Source organism: Meles meles, chromosome X (assembly GCF_922984935.1).
Source record: "Meles meles chromosome X, mMelMel3.1 paternal haplotype, whole genome shotgun sequence".
NCBI classification, from domain to species: Eukaryota; Metazoa; Chordata; class Mammalia; order Carnivora; family Mustelidae; genus Meles; species Meles meles.
This window is the reverse complement of record NC_060087.1, coordinates 64,521,278-64,531,900: the sequence shown is the minus strand read 5'-3', so window position 1 is coordinate 64,531,900 and position 10,623 is coordinate 64,521,278. Positions and strand designations below refer to the sequence as shown.

Genomic DNA, 10,623 nt, shown 5'->3' with positions numbered 1-10,623 from the left:
TCCCATTGTCCATAACCCAATCACTCTATCCCTCTCCCCACAACCAGTAACCCTCAGTTTATTTCCTAAAATGAAGAGTCTGTTATGGCTAGTCTTCTTCCCCATTCCATCTTGTTTCATTTCTCCCTACCTTCCCTCCACATCCCCCCCACCCTACCTCTCAAATTTCTCATATCAGAGAGATCATATGATAATTGTCTTTCATTGATTGCCTTGTTTAGCTTAGCATAATACCCTCTAGTTCTATCCACGTTGTCACAAGTAGCAAGATTTCATTTTTGGATAGCTGCATAGTATTCCATTGTATACACCAAATCTTCTTTGTCCATTCAACTATTGATGGACTTCTAGGCTCTTTTCATAGTTTGACTATTGTGCACATTGCTGCTATAAACATTGGGGTGCACATGTCCCTTTGGATCACTCCATTTGTATCTTTAAGGTAAACACCCAGTAGTGCAATTGCTGGGTCATAGGGTAGCTCTATTTTCAACTTTTTGAGGAGCCTCCGTACTGTTTTCCAGAGTGACTGCACCAGCTGGTATTCCAACCAAAAATATAGGAGAGTTGCCCTTTCTCTGCATCCTCACCAACACCTGTCATTTCCTGACTTGTTAATTTTAGCCATTCTGACTGGTGTGAGGAGGTATGTCACTGTGGCTTTCATTTGTATTTCTCTGATGCCAAGGGATATTGAGCACTTCTTCATGTGTCTTTTTGGCCACTTGGATGTGTTCTTTGCAGAAATGTCTGTTCATGTTTTCTGCCTATTTCTTGATTGGATCATTTGTGCTTTGGGTGTTGAGTTTGATAAGTTCTTTATAGATTTTGGATACTAGCCCTTTATATGGTAGGTCATTTGCAAATATCTTCTCCCATTCTGTCAGATGTCTTTGGTTTTGTTGACTGTTTCCTTTGCTGTGAAAGTCCCAAGAGTTCTTTTTGCCCTTGCTTCCCTTGCTTTGGTGATGTTTCTAGGAAGAACTTACCCTGGCTGAGGTCAAAGAGGTTGCTCTCTGTGTTCTCAAGGATTTTGATGGATTCCTGTCTCACATGGAGTTTTTCATCCATTTTGAGTCTATTCTTGTGTGTGGTGTAAGGAAATGGTCCAGTTTCATTATTCTGCATGTTGTCCAATTTTCTCAACACCATTTGTTGAAGAGGCTGTCTTTTTCCCATTGGACATTCTTTCTTGCTTTGTCGAAGATTAGTTGACCATAGAATTGAGGGTCCATTTCTGGGCTCTCTATTCTATTCCATTGATCTATGTGTCTGTTTTTGTGCCAGTACTATACTGTCTTGATGATTACAGCTTTGTGATAGAGCTTGAGGTCTGGAATTGTGATGACACCAACTTTGGTTTTCTTTTTCAATATTCTTCTGGCTATTTGAGGTCTTTTCTGGTTCCATATAAATTTTAGTATTATTTGTTCTGTTTCTTTGAAAAAAGTTGATGGTATTTTGATAGGGATTGCATTAAATGTGTAGATTATTCTAGGTAGTATAGATATTTTCACAACATTTGTTCTTTCAATCCATGATCATGGAACATTTTTCCATTTCTTTTTGAGTTCCTCAATTTCTTTCATGAGTACTTTATAGTTTTCTGAGTACATATTCTTTGCCTTTTTGGTTAGGTTTAGGTCTAGGTATCTTATGGTTTTGGGTGCAATTTTAAATGGGATCAACACCTTAATTTATCTTTCTTCTGTCCTGCTGTTGGTGTAATGAAATGCAACAGATTTATGTGCATTGATTTTATATCCTGACAGTTTACTGAATTCCTATATGAGTTTTATCAGTTTGTGTGTGTGTGGGGGGGGGCTTTTGGGTTTTCCATATAAAGTATCATATCATCTGCAAAGCATGAGACTTCTTCTCCTTGCCTTCTTCTTTGCCAATTCAGATGCCTTTCATTTCCTTTTTTGTCTGATTATTGAAGCTAGGACTTCTAGTACTATGTTGAATAGCAGTGGTGATAGTGGATAGCCCTGACACATTCCTTACCTTAGGGGAAAATGTCTCAATTTTTCCCATTGAGAATGATATTCGCTGTGAATTTTTCATAGATGGTTTTGATGATATTGAACTATGTACCCTCTATCCCTAGACTGTGAATAGTTTTGATCAAGAAAGGATGGTGTAGGGGCGCCTGGGTGGCTCAGTGGGTTAAGCCGCTGCCTTCGGCTCAGGTCATGATCTCGGGGTCCTGGGATCGAGTCCCGCGTCGGGCTCTCTGCTCGGCAGGGAGCCTGCTTCCCTCTCTCTCTCTCTGCCTGCCTCTCTATCTACTTGTGATCTCTCTCTGTCAAATAAATAAATAATCTTTAAAAAAAAAAAAGAAAGGATGGTGTAGTCCCAAAAGTTCATTTTTGCTTTTGTTTCCTTGGCCTTTGGAGTCATATCTTGGAAGAAGTTGCTGTGGCTGATATCGAAGAGGTTACTGCCTATGTTCTCCTCTAGGATTCTGATAGATTCCTGTCTCACGTTGAGATCTTTTATCCATTTCGAGTTTATCTTTGTGTATGGTGTAAGAGAATGGTCGAGTTTCATTCTTCTACATATAGCTGTCCTGTTTTCCCAGCACCATTTATTGAAGAGACTGTCTTTTTTCCATTGAATATTTTTTCCTGTTTTGTCGAAGATTATTTGACCATAGAGTTGAGGGTCCATATCTGGGCTCTCCACTCTGTTCCACTGGTCTATGTGTCTGTTTTTATGCCAGTACAACGCTGTCTTGGTGATCACAGCTTTGTAGTAAAGCTCTTACACTGTTGGTGGGAATGCAAGTTAGTGCAGCCACTTTGGAGAACAGTGTGGAGATTCCTGAAGAAATTAAAAATAGAGCATCCCTATGACCCTGCAGTTGCACTGCTGGGTATTTACCCCAAAGATACAGATGTAGTGAAAAGAAAGGCCATTTGTACCCCCAATGTTTATTGCAGCAATGGCTACGGTCGCCAAACTGTGGAAAGAACCAAGATGCCCTTCAACGGATGAATGGATAAGGAAGATGTGGTCCATATACACAATGGAGTATTATGCCTCCATCAGAAAGGACGAATACCCAACTTTTGTAGCAACATGGACGGGACTGGAAGAAATTATGCTGAGCGAAATAAGTAAAGCAGACAGAGTCAAGTATCATATGGTCTCACTTATTTGTGGAGCATAACAAATAACATGGAGGACATGGGGAGATGGAGAGGAGAGGGAGTTGAGGGAAACTGGAAGGGGAGATGAACCATGAGAGACTATGGACTCTGAAAAACAACCAGAGGGTTATGAAGGGGTGGCGGGGGTGGGGTGGGGGGGTGGGGTGGGAGGTTGAGGAACCAGGTGGTGGGTAATAGGGAGGGCACGTACTGCATGGAGCACTGGGTGTGATGCCAAAACAATGAACACTGTTATGCTGTAAATAAACAAATAAAAATAAATAAATAAATAAAACAAAAAAAAAAGAAAGGATGGTATACTTTGTCAAATGCTTTTTTGGCATCTATTGAGAGTATCATATGTTTCTTGTTCTTTCTTTTATTAATGTATTGTATCATATTGATTGATTTGTGGATGTTGAACCAAACTTGCAGCCCCAGAATAAATCCCACGTGGTCATGGTGAATAATCCTTTTAATATACTGTTGGATCCTGTTGGCTAGTATTTTGGTAAGAGTATTTGCATTCATGTTCATCAGGGATATTAGTCTGTAATTCTCTTTTTTGATGGGGTCTTTGTCTGGTTTTGGGATTAAAGTAATGCTGGCCTCATAAGACGAGTTTGGAAGTTTTACTTCCATTGTTATTCTTTGGAATAGGAGAATAGGAATTCATTTTTCTTTAAATGCTTGGTAGAATTCCCCTGGGAAGCTATCTGGCCCTGGGCTCTTGTTTGTTGGGAGATTTTTGATGACTGCTTCTATCTCCTTACGGGTTATGTGTCTGTTTGGGTTTTCTATTTCTTCCTGGTTCAGTTTTGGTAGATTATACATCTCTAGGAATGTATCTATTTCTTCCAGATTGTCAAATTTGCTGGTGTATAGTTCCTCATAATATGTTCTTATAGTTGTTTGTATTTCTTTGGTTTTGATTATGATCTCTCCCCTTTCATTCATGATTTTATTAGTTTGGGTCCTTTCTCTTTTCTTTTTGAGAAGTCTGGCCAGGGTTTTATCCCTCTTGTTAATTCTTTCAAAGAACCAGCTCCTAGTTTCATTGATATGTTCTACTGTTGTTTTGGTTTCTATTTCATTGATTTCTGCTCTGATCTTTATTATTTCTCTTCTCCTGCAGGGTTTGGGCTTTCTTTGCTGTCCTTTCTCCAGCTTTTTAAGGTATAGGGTTATGTTGTGTATTTGAGACCTTTCTTGTTTCTTCAGAAAACTTGTATTGCTATATCCTTTCCTCTCAAGACTGCATTTGCTGTGTCCCAAAAATGTTGAACACCTGTGTTTTCATTTTTATTTCTTTCCTTGAAATTTTTAATTCTTCTTTAATTTCTTGGTTGACTCATTCATTCTTTAGTAGGATGATCTTTAGCCTCTATGTATTTGAGGTTTTTTTTTTCCAACTTTCCTCTTGTGATTGAGTTCTAGTTTCAAAGCATTATGGGTATAGATCCTTTATGTCTTTTTAAATTTTTATTCCTAGGTGTCCTCTGGTTTTCAGTGGAATTGCAAATGGGATCGATTATTTAATTTCTCTTTCTTCAGTCACATTATTAGTGTATAGAAATACAGTGGCTTTTTCGCAATGGGTTTGCCGCCAGAACACAGGTGTCATGAAAACCACTGCTCAACCTAAACCAGAATGGGGAAGGAAAAGACTCATATCAACATTGTTGTCATTGGACACGTAGATTCGGGAAAGTCTACCACTACTGGTCATCTGATCTACAAACGTGGTGGAATCGACAAAAGAACTATCGAAAAATTGGAGAAGGAGGCTACTGAAGTGGGAAAAGGCTCCTTCAAGTATGCCTGGGTCTTGGATAAACTGAAAGCTGAATGTGAACGTGGTATCACCATTGATATCTCCCTGTGGAAATTCGAGACCAGCAAGTATTATGTGACCATCATTGATGCTCCAGGACACAGAGACTTTATCAAAAATATGATTACAGGCACATCTCAGGCTGACTGTGCTGTCCTGATTGTTGCTGCTGGTGTTGGTGAATTTGAAGCAGGTATTTCCAAGAATGGGCAGACCCGTGAGCATGCCCTTCTGGCTTACACACTGGGTGTAAAACAACTAATTGATGGTGTTAACAAAATGGATTCTACTGAGCCACCCTACAGCCAGAAGAGATACGAGGAAATCATTAAGGAAGTCAGCACCTACATTAAGAAAATTGGCTACAACCCTGACACAGTAGCATTTGTGCCAATTTCTGGTTGGAATGGTGACAACATGCTGGAGCCAAGTGCTAACATGCCTTGGTTCAAGGGATGGAAAGTCATCCATAAAGATGGGAATGCCAGTGGAACCACACTGCTTGAAGCCCTGGATTGCATTCTGCCATGAACTTGTCCAACTGACAAGCCCTTGCATCTGCCTCTCCAGGATGTCTACAAAATTGGTGGTATTGGTACTGTTCCTGTGGGCCGAGTGAAGACTGGTGTTCTTAAACCTGGCATGGTGGTCACCTTTGCTCCAGTCAATGTTACAACTGAAGTCAAGTCTGTTGAAATGCACCATGAAGCTTTGAGTGAGGCTCTTCCTGGGGACAATGTGGGCTTCAATGTCAAGAACGTATCTGTCAAAGATGTTCGTCGTGGCAATGTGGCTGGTGACAGCAAAAATGCCCCACCAATGGAAGCAGCTGGCTTCACAGCTCAGGTGATTATCCTCAACCATCCAGGCCAAATTAGTGCTGGATATGCACCTGTGCTGGATTGTCACACAGCTCACATTGCTTGTAAGTTTGCTGAGCTGAAGGAGAAGATAGATTGTCGTTCTGGAAAAAAGCTGGAAGATGGTCCCAATTTCTTAAAATCTGGTGACGCTGCCATTGTTGATATGGTTCCTAGCAAGCCTCGGTGTGTTGAGAGCTTCTCTGACTATCCTCCTCTGGGCCGTTTTGCTGTTCGTGACATGAGACAGACGGTTGCTGTGGGTGTCATCAAAGCAGTGGACAAGAAGGCAGCTGGAGCTGGCAAGGTCACCAAGTCTGCCCAGAAAGCTCAGAAGGCTAAATGAATATTATCCGCAATATCTGCCACCCCAGTCTTAATCAGTGGTGGAAGAACGGTCTCAGAACTGTTTCTGTCAATTGGCCTTTTAAGTTTAATAGTAAAAGGCTGGTTAATGATAACAATGCATCATAAAACCTTCAGAAGGAAAGGAGAATGTTTTGTGGACCATTTGTTTTTTTGTGTGTGTGGCAGTTTTAAGTTATTAGTTTTTAAAATCAGTACTTTTTAATGGAAACAACTTGACCAAAAATCTGTCACAGAATTTTGAGACCCATTAAAACAAAAAGTTTAATGAGAGAAAAAAAAAAAAGAAATACAGTGGATTTCTGTGCATTGGTTTTGTATCCTGTCATGTTGTTGAGTTGTTGTATTAGTTCTAGCATTTTTGGGGTGGAGTCTTTTGGGTTTTCTACATAAAGTATCATGTCATCTGCAAAGAGTAAGAGTTTGACTTCTTTGCAAATTCGATTGTCTTTTATTTTTTATATTTCTGATTTCTTTTTTTTTTAAAGATTTTTATTTATTTATTTGACAGAGAGAGAGAGAGATCACAAGTAGGCAGAGAGGCAGGCAGAGAGAGAGGAGGAAGCAGGCTTCCCGCGGAGCAGAGAGCCCGATGCGGGGCTCGATCCCAGGACCCTGAGATCATGACCTGAGCCGAAGGCAGCGGCTTAATCCACTGAGCCACCCAGGTGCCCCTATATTTCTGATTTCTAAGGCTAGGACGTCTAGTACTATGTTGAACAGTAGTGGTGAGAGTGGGCATCCCTGGTGTCTTCCTGCCTTATGGGGAAAGCTCTCAATTTTTCCCCATTGAGAGTGATATTCACTGTGGGCTTTTTGTAGATGGATTTTATTATTATTTTTTAATTTATTTTTTATTGTGTTATGTTAGTCACTATAAAATACATCATTAGTTTTTGATGCAGTGTTCCAAGATTCATTTTTTATGTACAACACCCCATGGGTTTTATGATGTTGAAATATGTTCCCTTTATTCCTATAATTTGTAGAGTTTTAATAAAGAAAGCATGCAGTATTTCATCAAATGCATTCTTTGCATCAATTGAGAGGATTATATGGTTCTTATCCTTTCTCTTATTTATATGATATATCACATTGTTTTATTTGTTGATGTTGAACCACCCTTGCATCACAGGAATAAATCCCACCAGATTGTGGAATAATCCTTTTAATGTACTGTTGGATCCTATTGGCTAGGAAATTGTTGAGTATTTTGGCATCCATCTTCATCAGGGACATTGGTCTTTAATTCTCCTTTTTGATTGGGTCTTTGGTTTGGGGATCTAGGTATGCTGGCCTCAAAGAACAAGTTTGGAAGTGTTTCTTCCATTTCTATTTTTTGAAACACCTCCATTACGTTAGGTATTATTTCTTCTTCAGATGTTTGGTAGAACTCCGCTGGATGCCATCTGGTCCTGGACTCTTGTTCTTGGGAGGTTTTTGATTACTGCTTCAGTTTCCTTGCTGGTTATTGTTCTGTCCAGATTTTTTTCTTCCTATTTCAGTCTTAGTAGTTTATAAGTTTCCAGGAATGCATCCATGTCTTCCAAATTGCCTAATTTGTTGGTGTATAGCTGCTAATAACAAGTTCTAATAATAGTCTCTATTTCCTTGATGTTAGCTGCAATCTCTTCCTTTTCATTAATGATTTTATTAATTTGGTTCCTTTCTCTTTTCTTTATGGTTACATCTGGCCAGAGGCTTACTGATCCTAATTCTTTCAAAGAAACAGCTTCTGGTTTTGTTGATCTGTTCTATTCTTCTAGTTTCTGTCTTGTTGATTTGCTCTCTAATATTTAGGATTTCTCTTTACCTGCTAGCTTTAGGCTTTATTTGTTGTTCTTTCCCCAGGTCCTTTTGTTGTAAGGTAAGTTTGTGTATTTGCGATTTTTTGAGGGAGGCTTGGATTGCAATGTACTTCTCTCTTAGGACTGTCTTTGCAGCATCCTATAGGTTTTGAACTGATGTGTTTTCACTTTCATTGGTTTGCATGAATTGTTTAAGTTCCTGGTTGACCCATTCATTCTTTAGGAGGATGCTCTTTAACCTCCATGTGTTTGAGTTCCTTCCAAATTTCTTTTTGTAGTTGACAGTTTCAAAGCAATGTGGTCTGAAAATATGCAGGGAAAAATCTCAATCTTTTGATATTGGTTGAAATCTGATTTGTAACCCTGTATGTGATCTATTCTGGAGAAAGTTTCATGTGCACCTGAGAAGAATGAGTTGTTGTCTTAGGATGGAATGCTCTGTATATATCTATGAAGTCCATCTCGTCCAATTTGTCATTCAGATCATTTGTTTCTTTGTTGATCTTCTGTTTCGATGATCTGTCCATTGCAGTGAGTGAAGTGTTTCAAGTCCCCTACTGTTTATGTATTATTATTAATATGTCTCTTTATTTTGGTTATTAATAGGTTTATATAATTGTCTGCTCCCATGCTGGGGCCATAGATATTTCAACCGTTAGATGTTGTTGGATAGACCCCTTATGTATGATATGGTGTCCCTGTACATCTCTTTTTACAGTCTTTTGTTTAAAATCTGATTTTTTTAGGTATAAAGATTGTTATCCCAGCTTTCTTTTGAGGTCCATTAGTGTGGTAAATGGTCCTTCATCCCCTTACTTTCAATCTGGAGCTATCTTTAGGTATAAAATGAGTCTCTTATAGACAGTATATGGTTGGGTCATGCTTTTTTAATCCAATATGAAGCCCTATGTATTTTGATGGAAGCATCCAGCCCAATTACATTCAGAGCAGCTACTGAAAGAGATGAATGTATTGTCATTGTATTGCCTGTAATATACCTGTTTTTAATATATTGTCTCTGTTTCTTCCTGGTCCATCTGACTCTTGGGCTCTCTCATTGCTTATAAAATCCCCTTTAATATTTCTGCAGTGCTGACTTTGTGGTCACATATTCTTTCAGTTTCTGTCTGTCCTGGAAGAGCTTTATCTTTCCTTCCATTCTGAATGACAACCTTGCTGGAAAAAGTATTCTTGGCTGCATGTTCTTTTCATTTAATGGTCTGAATATATCTTTCCAGCCCTTTCTTGCTTCCATGTCTCTATGGATAGGTCTGATATTATTCTGATGTTCTTCCCTGCATATGTAAAGAACCTCCTCTCCCTACCTACTCTCAGGATAGTTTCTTTGGCTGTATGATTTTCAAGCTCCAATATTATATGTCAGGGTTTTGATCTATATTTATTGATTTGGAAGGGGTTCTCTCTGTCTCTTGGATACACAATGCTTGTTCCCTTCCCCAGATTAGGGAAGTTTTCATCTATGATTTGCTCAAATATACCTTCTTGCCTTCTCTCTCTCCACCCCCCAGGGATCTCAGTAATTCTGACATTAGAATGTTTCATGACATCATTAATCCTTCCAAGACATTTTTCATGGGCTACTAGATGCCATTCTCTGTTTTCCTCATCTTCCTTCCTTTCCATCAGCTTATCTTTTAGATTACTTATTCTGTCTTCTGGCCCAGTTACCTCATCTGATATAATATCCAGTTTAGACTTCCTCTCATTCATAGGATTTTTAATTGTGGCCTGATTAGCTCTCATTTCTGTCCTTCAAGATTCTACATTGTAACTAATCCAATTTTTCAGGCCCAGCTATTGACTTTGTGATTTCTATCCTGAATTCTATCTCTGACATCTTACTTATATCCATATCGATTAGCTCTGTGGCAGAGAACACTGCCTCTGGTTCTTTTTTGTGTGAGTTCCTCCTTCTTGTCATTCTGTCCAGAGAATGAAGGGTGGGCAAATGATCAGAGTCTAAAATATAAACCATGACCCAAGCAAAATGCGCCCTAGAAAAATCTGGAGTGGTCAGAAGCCACCACAGAAAAACAAAGCCAAAATGAATCACAGGAAAAAAAATTATCAACAGGCTGGGGAGATGAAGAGTGACTATATTCTTGCAGTGTGGACATAACAGTATCTTTCACTTGTTCCTGGTTGAATTTTGGTGTGTGTGTGTTAAAAGACACTACATCCCCAAATTGCAAGGAAAGTAGAACTTATATATATATCTATATCTAAAAGAACTAAAGTGAAGCATATATCTATAAAAATATAGATGTGAAAAAATACCAGTTAAAAAGCAATTATGAAATATTGTTATTATAAATATCTAATTGAAATGAGAAAAAAGTTAAAAAGAAAAGAAGAAAAAGCATAAGAAGGAAAAAAAGAAAATGAGAGTTTTATCTGAAAAATAAATGAGACTTGAGGCATCCTGGAGTTCAATATAATCATTTTCCCTAGTGTTGGAATTTTACAGTCTTATGGGATCTATAGGGTTGTCGTCCACCTGTTTTTCTAGACTGTTTTTTGGAGGAAGGGCCTGCTGCACTATTTCTCAGGTATCCCTGCCTGTGTGTAGTTGTCCCACC

General features: G+C 38.9%; 1 pseudogene; it reads left to right on the top strand.

Moving 5' to 3' along the window:
* Positions 1-4,771: 4,771 nt before the first annotated feature.
* Positions 4,772-6,225, top strand: LOC123934358 (annotated as a pseudogene).
* Positions 6,226-10,623: the final 4,398 nt, after the last annotated feature.